Source organism: Pelodiscus sinensis, chromosome 1 (genome assembly GCF_049634645.1).
Source record: "Pelodiscus sinensis isolate JC-2024 chromosome 1, ASM4963464v1, whole genome shotgun sequence".
NCBI classification, from domain to species: Eukaryota; Metazoa; Chordata; order Testudines; family Trionychidae; genus Pelodiscus; species Pelodiscus sinensis.
In genome coordinates this window covers 296195929-296204563 of record NC_134711.1, presented here as the reverse complement: position 1 = coordinate 296204563, position 8635 = coordinate 296195929, and the positions used below count along the sequence as shown (strand labels likewise).

The 8635-nt window shown below is 41.9% G+C and overlaps 1 protein-coding gene across 15 annotated transcripts in view; it reads left to right on the top strand.

Moving 5' to 3' along the window:
- The window catches only part of NBEA (neurobeachin), a 748692-nt gene that overhangs the window by 542905 nt on the left and 197152 nt on the right, over window positions 1-8635 (top strand). The window lies entirely within an intron of this gene.

Here is an 8635-nt window from a genome sequence, read left to right as displayed (position 1 = left end):
TCACTAGTGAGTAGAGCCTTGTATGTTTGTGCCTGCATCTGCCCCACTATCCTCATAAATGGTCCGTGGATATGAAGTGGATATCCATGGATTTGTGTGGCTCTAGAAGTTTCCTACCCTACTATCAATCTCCTAATCTATCTAATTTTCTTAGATTTTTTTTCAGTTGTTCCTTGACTCCTCTTCTGTCTCTAACTAAAAGCAGAGCATAATTCAATACCTTTTCCAAGTAGAAGTCACAAATGGACAATTTCCCTTATAGCTTATGCAGTGCAAAGTTCTTCTAATTTTAGTGGGAATTGTAGTAGGTTTAAATCAGGAGAGACTTTGGCTCAAAGGCTTTAAATAGAATAATTCAAATCATCAGATAAATTTTGATCTCACGTATTCAAATGTAAAACTGGAGTAGCTAGTGACTTGGTTACCGTGAATTTACACCTGCGCAAATAAAAGCAAAATTTAGTTTACTATTTTCTTACCTTTGAACATTTAATTATTTTTACACTAATTACTCATTATGCAATGTGAGAGTTGTGAATCTGAATGTGTTAGTCAGGAATGTGGTAGTTAAGGTTCTTTGCACACATGTACATGGCATATTTTGTATAAATACATATACTGTTAAATTTATGCCATGGATATATGTTCAATATGCCTGAACTGCAATTCAGTTTATTATCGTGCATATATGATGTAATGTACAATGCTATTTTAATAGGTTATAGCATTTATCTGTAAAGAAAATGAAACAGTGAATGATGACAGATATATTTATTTTAGTATGGAATATGGGCATAAATCCTCTCAGCAAGCCCATTTTCTCTCTCATATTGTATATCCATCTTTTCAATATGCAATGTAAAATTAAAATAGTCAAAACTTTAAACATAAATAGCCTTTTATGGTGCATTGTGAGATTTTTACATATATGCATAATAAGATAGCAAGTCAAATTTTTGTTTAAGTCTAATCATGCAACTGCAAACTGTAAAGACACATTTATTTCAGTATGTGATGCTCCATATTGTATGTACATACCTAGAGCTTTGCACTTAAATGTTTTTTTTGAAAAATCACTTAGTGTACATGTAGAGTATGTGGTTCTTGAAGAAACTGACAAATTTAAACCATATTATTTTAGATATGTCAAAAGTTCTCACCACCAATAAATCTAAATTTATAGCAAGTTTCAAATTTTAAAATGAAGCTGAGCTGCTTTTCAGCGATCCAGTGAAGCAAGGGAAATGTATTTAATTCATAGTCAATTCTTCAAAATGGCTAAGCAATTAACAGAAATAAAACAAAAGCGCTGTGTACTCAGAAAAACCAAGTAAATTAAAAAGTCAGCCCAAAAATTATTTTTTCCTAAAGGTGTAAGCAAAAAAGTGACTTTTAATGAAAGTGTCTCCAGAACTATCCCTGATGTTTTGTAGTGAGAGTGCTATATTTTACAGTTAAATTTTTATGAGGTACCAAGGTATGTGAGGAAAAGTGTAGACTCTGACATCATAGGGCAAGCACATGGCTTTGCAATATGGGCTAATAGTTATTTTTATCTTTCTATATCCAGAGCCCACTCCTGCTCCTTTTTAAAAAAAAATCTAGAAAGGCATATCTTACTCAGTTTCTGGACTTTGTTTTGCAGATCCGTCCCACCTCCCAAAAATACAAAACAACACTGAAGAAGCTGATTTTAATTTTATATCAAAGAAACCCTTGAGGTGGAAAGTTAGGGAAGACGGCATGGGTCTGTAGCAGACAAAATGTCGCTTGAATTTTGCTGCTCAGTAGTTTGATATACTCATTTGCTGATGTGAAATGACGAGGGCTTAGAAAGCAGGGTTTTGTTTTTTAGCTGTCTGTAGACCTAGTGAGGCCTTACAGAACCCAGTCAGCAGGTCATTAACTCTGGAGAAAACAGCTTGCATTAATATGCTCTAATCCGGTATAATTAGTCAAATTACTGCACGCCGACCGGCTTGTCATGTGTTGTCAGATTTGGCATGCGTGCAGGATAGCCACTGTCCCACTGGAATGCCACCCTGGATCAGGGAAAACTGCTCGTTTGTAGTATTGCTGATCTTTTGATGAGGAAAGCAAACTGAATCAGCAGCCATAGTCACTATTTTTTCTTCATGGTCTGTCATTATTTTATCAAGAGATAAAGAATTCATACTCCAGGAACAATTTACAGTTAATTTCTGCCACTAGAAAGAGAGACTGTTCTGTTGGTTCTTACTACTTCTCTACATCTAACAAAACTGGGGATCTGCTGTGCTAGGAGATTAGCCTTCATAAAAAGATTTAAAATAAATAATTACAAGAGGATCAGCTACAAATTACCTACTACACTCTGACACAGATTATTAAACCACCAGTGTGTGTGCATGCATGCACGTGCGTGTGTGCCTTTTTCCAGTAGAGAAGAAGGTTATTAAACTGTAAAAGGGCCATATTAGCATAAATTTACAAGCGCTCTTGTTCTGGCGGCATGATAAAAACCTGTGTTACCTTTGCATTAACACTGAATTGCTTGTTGTGCTTTTGGCAATGACAGATAAGTCAGTGTAATTCCCCATCGCAACGGAAATGATGCTCCAGATTCCAAACGCATCCTGAAGATGTCACTGACAATAATCTTCAAAGAACGGCCAGTGAAAGTGGGCTGTATGTTTGCAGGATGATATACTGCAAATGACAGGAAGAATTATGTGAGTGAAGACGAATCTGTAACATATTATTAAGCAATTTCACGAGAATAACAGGGATAAAAGGATAATGGATGAGGGTGTCATTATTACCTTCATGTAGAGGGAAAGCAAAAGCAAAGGTAGGGAGACAAGATTAATTGAGGAAGGGTGAAGCATTCATTGCTCATCAGCTCTTTTGTACTCCATGCTCCTGAAATTCCAGACAAAAAAAATTGCTCAGGGCTGCATTTTAATGCAGCTGGCAAGAATGAGCAGAAAACTGACAGGGCACTTTTTAGTCACCTCCCAGTTTCCATAAACACACAATGGCTATTACTCGTGGAGTGCTCCAGCAGACACAATATGAACCAGTGGTAGATTCTTTCTTCTTTGGAGCTATTTTTTAAATTTATTTTTCATGTTTTCAACCCAGAAGCCTCTATTAGCTAATGTTATGGAAATATGTTGGTTGTCCTATACACAGTGTTTGCATTTGCATCCTTCTAACAGTGGGGTGTATAATAGTTGTGTGTAGAAGACCTTCATTTGAACACAAAAGTAGTGTGGGACCAACTGCAGTGTTAGGGATCATAGTGCTCTGAAAGACAAAATTGTGTAAAAGTACCAAACATTTTTTGTTATTTTAAACATACACTGTAAAATGAAGAAGTAGAAAATGATTCTGCAACTGTAGAGACTAGTCCAAAGTCCTTACTTAGCTAAAATTTCCACTGAGATCTACAAAAAATTTTAAGTAAGAGTTGCAAGTATTAGACCAATAGATTCAATTATCCTTTTTAATATTAGTATGTATGTCTCTAACAAAGTAGCAACCATTTCTGTCACAGAATATTTAGGCTACTATTTGAAATATTTGCGTATATTATGAAACTTTAAATTTTTCTTAATGCAAATGCACTTTTTTTTCCTAGGAAAGTTTTCTTTAGAATGGCATTGACAACTTTATGGTTATGGAACAGTTTATATTCTATGGTGCTATTTTTAAGCATTCCAAAACTTATATCTTTCAATCTGAAATTTTACAAACTGGGTGTCTTCCTAAATTGATCGAATGCTATTTTTGTGGCAGGAGCATAGAGATTGTGAATTTGGGGAGTGGCTGGGAAGTTTGATTAAGAATAGTTCTTTGAGTGATGTTCCTGTGGTTATACCACTGTTGGTGTCGGGCTTGTTCCAGCACCGTAGATTAGAGATTTTTTTCAAGTAGTATCAGGTCATGCCACGCATGCGTGACATGAAGTTGTGCGCCATTCATGCCTTTGGAGTTGGCATGCGCAGCCCGACTCTCCTCGGTTTTCTTTGTACCATCCTTGGTTGCATCAGAGTCAGATTCTCTCCTTTTTTTGGTGTACCTGTAGATAATAATTTAGTTCGCAGTTAGTTTAAAGTTCTAGTTATGGTTGTTCCTTATTTCTGCTTCTTGTGTTTTGTTTTTTTTTTAAAGCCCGGTTACAGACTACCTTATGTAAATAGTTACTGCATCAGAGACAGTACAGACACAACCAGGCCTGATAACAGCCCTTTCAAGTGAAACTCAAGGATTTAAAAAAAAAAAAAAAGCCTACAAAATAGCACAAATAATACAGGAAAAGAAGAAGAAGAGAAACCAGGGAAAGAGTCTAGCAAAATGCCTGGTTCTCCTGGCTTTAGAAAAATGCGACAAGTGTTGCAACCCTCTGCCAGTCTCGGGTGGTCATTAGTCATGTATTCACTGCTTGGGTGAAGCACACATTCCACAGAAATGTGTGCATTGTTGCAGGCACACAGCCTGAGCCCGAAAAGACACAGAGCTGAGACTCAGAGGCTATGTCTACACTGCCAGCTTTGCCAGCAGTGTCTATGCAAATGAAGTGTGGATTAGCATTTTGTCATGCTTCATAAGCATAATTTATTCAAGCCGTTTTTGCGCAAAATCAAGCAGTGTGTGCGAGGCGGGTTTGCACACAAACCCCGTTTTGCTCAAGATCCTTATGGGATCTTATCGCTACTGTTCTGTTTATGGGTATAAGTATCTTGCACAAAACAGGATTTTTGTGCCAAAAAACCCCCCGTCCACACTCCTTGTTTTTCGCAAAATCCGTTTGCACGAAAACAGCGTGAATAAATTATGCAAATGAAGCATTGCAAAAAAATGCTAATCTGTGCTTCATTTGCATAGGCACTGCCGGCAGAGTGTTGCTTTTTGATAAGGCGCTAGAGCCTCAAACAGCTAAGGAGGGGTGTACTCAGCAAGAGACTCCCATTTGACAAAAGAAATGTGCAGGCTTTCCTTTATCTAAGCTGCCTGCAAAGAAGAGAGTCTCTCCAGCCTGTTCCTTACCTCCTAGAGTTAGCACGGGAGATAAGCCGAGCACTTCTGGGATCCGGCACCTCCGTGCCACCTTGGTTGCGGATCCAAAACCACAAACTCCACAATCCTTGGCACCAATGCAACCAGCACCAAGGATATCAGATGTCCGGGAACTGGATAAGGCACCAGCCACTCCACAAGTACTGAGTAAAACACCGGCACCGGCAAAGGCCAAGGGAAAATTTACCAGATCCTTACCTCACTCTGCCAGCCCAGAACCAGTACCTTCCCCACCAGTACCAATGCCTCCTCCATTGGCACCACGTTCAGCTGCACCATTGGAGCATTTCTCTGATTGCCACTGTTCCATTTATAAACATAGTCATGGTGTTCCGGTGCTGATGACTAGACCGTGATCAATAGCACGACCCTGTGTTCCTTGCAGACATCCTTCTCAGTCTCCATCACCACTTGTGGGGCCTCTCATTCTCCAAGATCACCTGTTCTCTTCCACTTCAGTGTTTACGATGAAGACTTCAGGAGTGTATTCTCCTCCCAACACTCCTCCCTAGCTAGGTCAAATACACCTCATGAACGTCACCAACCACGGTATTCCCGCCCCCCACATGCTCCCTGGTACCCAGTGTGGCCCTACCACCCACATTACCGATCACGGTGGTCTCCATATAAGCACAGGGTATCATCCAGACATCACTTGCTGCCACCATCAATACCTGGCCACAGATCCCGGCCAACCTCTTGCTCACATAGTGCCCCTCCTCTAACAGAAGATTGGGAAACTAAAGGAGGACAGATCATTGATGATGTCAATCCTGATCAACTGGGAACCTCCCCAGCCGATAAGTCATATTCATCACCAGATGAAGTGGTCATCCCAGACAGTACATTACCCACCGACGATTTAAAACAATTCCAAGAGTTCTTTAAGAGAGTTGCCACTAGTTAAGAGGTCACCCTATTTGAAGTGCAAGGAAAACAGCACAGGCTTTTGAAAAATTTAGAACCATCTGCAAAAACAAAGATTGCCCTCCCAATCGATGAAGCCTTTAGGGAGGTGGCAGATGTGGTATGGCAAACACCAGCTTCATCTACCCCCACCAATAAGTGTGCAGACAGAAAATATTTCATCCCATCAAAGGGTCTGAACTTTTTATTCCTCCGCCCACTACCCAACTCTCTGGTGGTCAATGCTGCAAACCAAAGGTCTAAGAACCCGCAGTACAAGGCATCAAGCCATGATACATGTCTGGACTTATTGGGCAGGAAAATGTATTCTTCATCCACATAACAACTTCAGATAGTGAATTACACTGCATTACTTGCCAATCATGACTTTGATAATTACGCCAAGCTGACTGAGCTAGTCCAAAATCTCCCTGACAATAAGAGACCTATCCTCAAATCCATAGTCCAGGAAGGGTATACAACATCTTGTACCACCTTGCAGATGGCAGTGGATGCTGTTGATGCAGCAGCAAGAGTGACAGCGACATCAGTAGTTATGAGATGCATCTCTTGGCTACAAGCGGCAGGTGTCCCAAAGAACCTCCAAACCAAAGCTGAGGACTTGTCATTTGATAAACAGAACCTCTTTGCCGTAAGGATAGATGAAGTCCTTCACTCTAGGAAGGACTCCCATACTACACTGTGTACTTTAGGAATGTACACATCACCGTATCACAGGAGATGCTATACACCCTACCAGGGACACAAAGACTTAATGTATGCCAGACAATAACAGAGACCCTTTGACCAAGCTCACTCCAGGGCAAGGAATGCTCCCCTAATAACTGAGTGCCCAACCAGCAGTCCTCCAGGCAACAGGTTTGAGGTCTTGGTTGAGGGCCTGCTTGACCTCTCCAGTTTCTTCAATTTACACCCCATCCAAGCACTTCCTGCTCAAGCATGTGATGCTCCCTATGAACATTTGTGCCTCCTTAAAATGGTGAACTAATCCTTCTTGTGGGTGTCCCATTTTGCCCCATGCAACCATCTACCCAAGTAACTACAGATGCTTCCCTCAGATGGCGTGCACACATGCAAGATCACTTTGCCCAGGGCAGATGGTCAGCTCACAAATCCTGCTGGCACATCAACCTCCTAGAACTCTGCGCAGTGAGCAATGCTTGCAAATGTTTTCTCCAGCACATTCGCAACTCCATGGTGCATATTCTCACAGACAACATTGTCACCATGTTCTATATCAACCGTTAAGGTGGTGCCCACTCTGTGCAGAGGCAGTGCACCTATGGAATTGGTGCATCCGCAACCATATCAACCTCACTGCATCATACTCCTGGGAGTCAACAACGCAACTATGGATGCTCTAAGCTGTCGTTTCACTATAGACCACGAATGGGAACTTCATACAGATGTCTTGCATGCCCTGTTTTATCGATGGGGATTTCCAACAGTAGACCTCTTTGGACATACCAGAACTCCAAGTATTCCCAATATTGTTCCAGGATGGGGCTAGGACTGGGATCTCTGGGAGATGCTTTCCTTCTCACATGGGAGGCTCACCTCTGTTGCACATTCCCTCCAATTCCTCTTATACCCAGAGTGGTCAGGAAGATTGAGGTGGACAGCATCCTACTCATCCTTATAGCTCCTACTCGGGCCAGAGAGACATGGTTTCCCTATCTTTATTAGATGTCTCGTTGACCTCCTTATCCCCTTCCGAGTCGGCAAGATCACCTATCACAGAATGCAGGCAAGCTTCTCCACCCCCAGCCAGAAACACTACACCTGACAGCGTGACTTCTCTCTGGCTCTTGGAGGCAGAAAAGAGATGTCTGCAACAAGTGAGAAGTGCCCTGATTCACAGTACAATACACATACATGCAATACTTACCTGCAGAAATGGAACTGCTTTGCAGCGTGGTGCATCAACATCGGTGTAAAACTGACTACCACTCTTCTTCATACTATCCTGGATTATATTATGCATCTGAAAGACCAAGGTCTATTACTCTCTTTTCTGAGTTCACCTTGCTACACTGGCAGCTTTCCACCCCGCGATAGGATGTGCAAATACTGAGAACCCCTCTATCGCAAAGAGATTCCTTAGGGCTGCAGAACCTTAACCCTCTGAGCAAACCTTTAACCCCTATGTGAGATCTGGACCTCGTGCTTAACACACTTACTAGATCTCAGTTTGAGCCATTGGCTACATGCTTACTGCCCTATTAACAGCAAAGACAGTGTTTCTATTAGCTATCACATTGGTGAGACGGGTTTGTGAAATCACTGCTCTCACAGCATCATTACCATGGTTCATAAAGATAGAGTGGTCCTCTGACCCTACCTCTCTTTTCTACCTAAAGTATGTCCAGAATAAGGGCTGGCTCAAGCCATTACTGCGCCCTGGGCAGCGGGCACACGCTGCATGCGCGGCCCCGCCCCCTGGTGCGCTGCGCACCTTACAGTTGCAATCACGCGCAGCACCTGATAGCAGCACCTGATAGCAGCTCTAAGACCACCACGCAGCCCCTGACCCCAGGCACCCCCCATAGGTTGGCGCCCCGGGCAGCTTCCCGGCTAGCTCCCCTCCCTTCATCTGGCCCTGCTCAGAATTTCACATTAATGAGCCCATGTCCTCCTGACCTTTCAT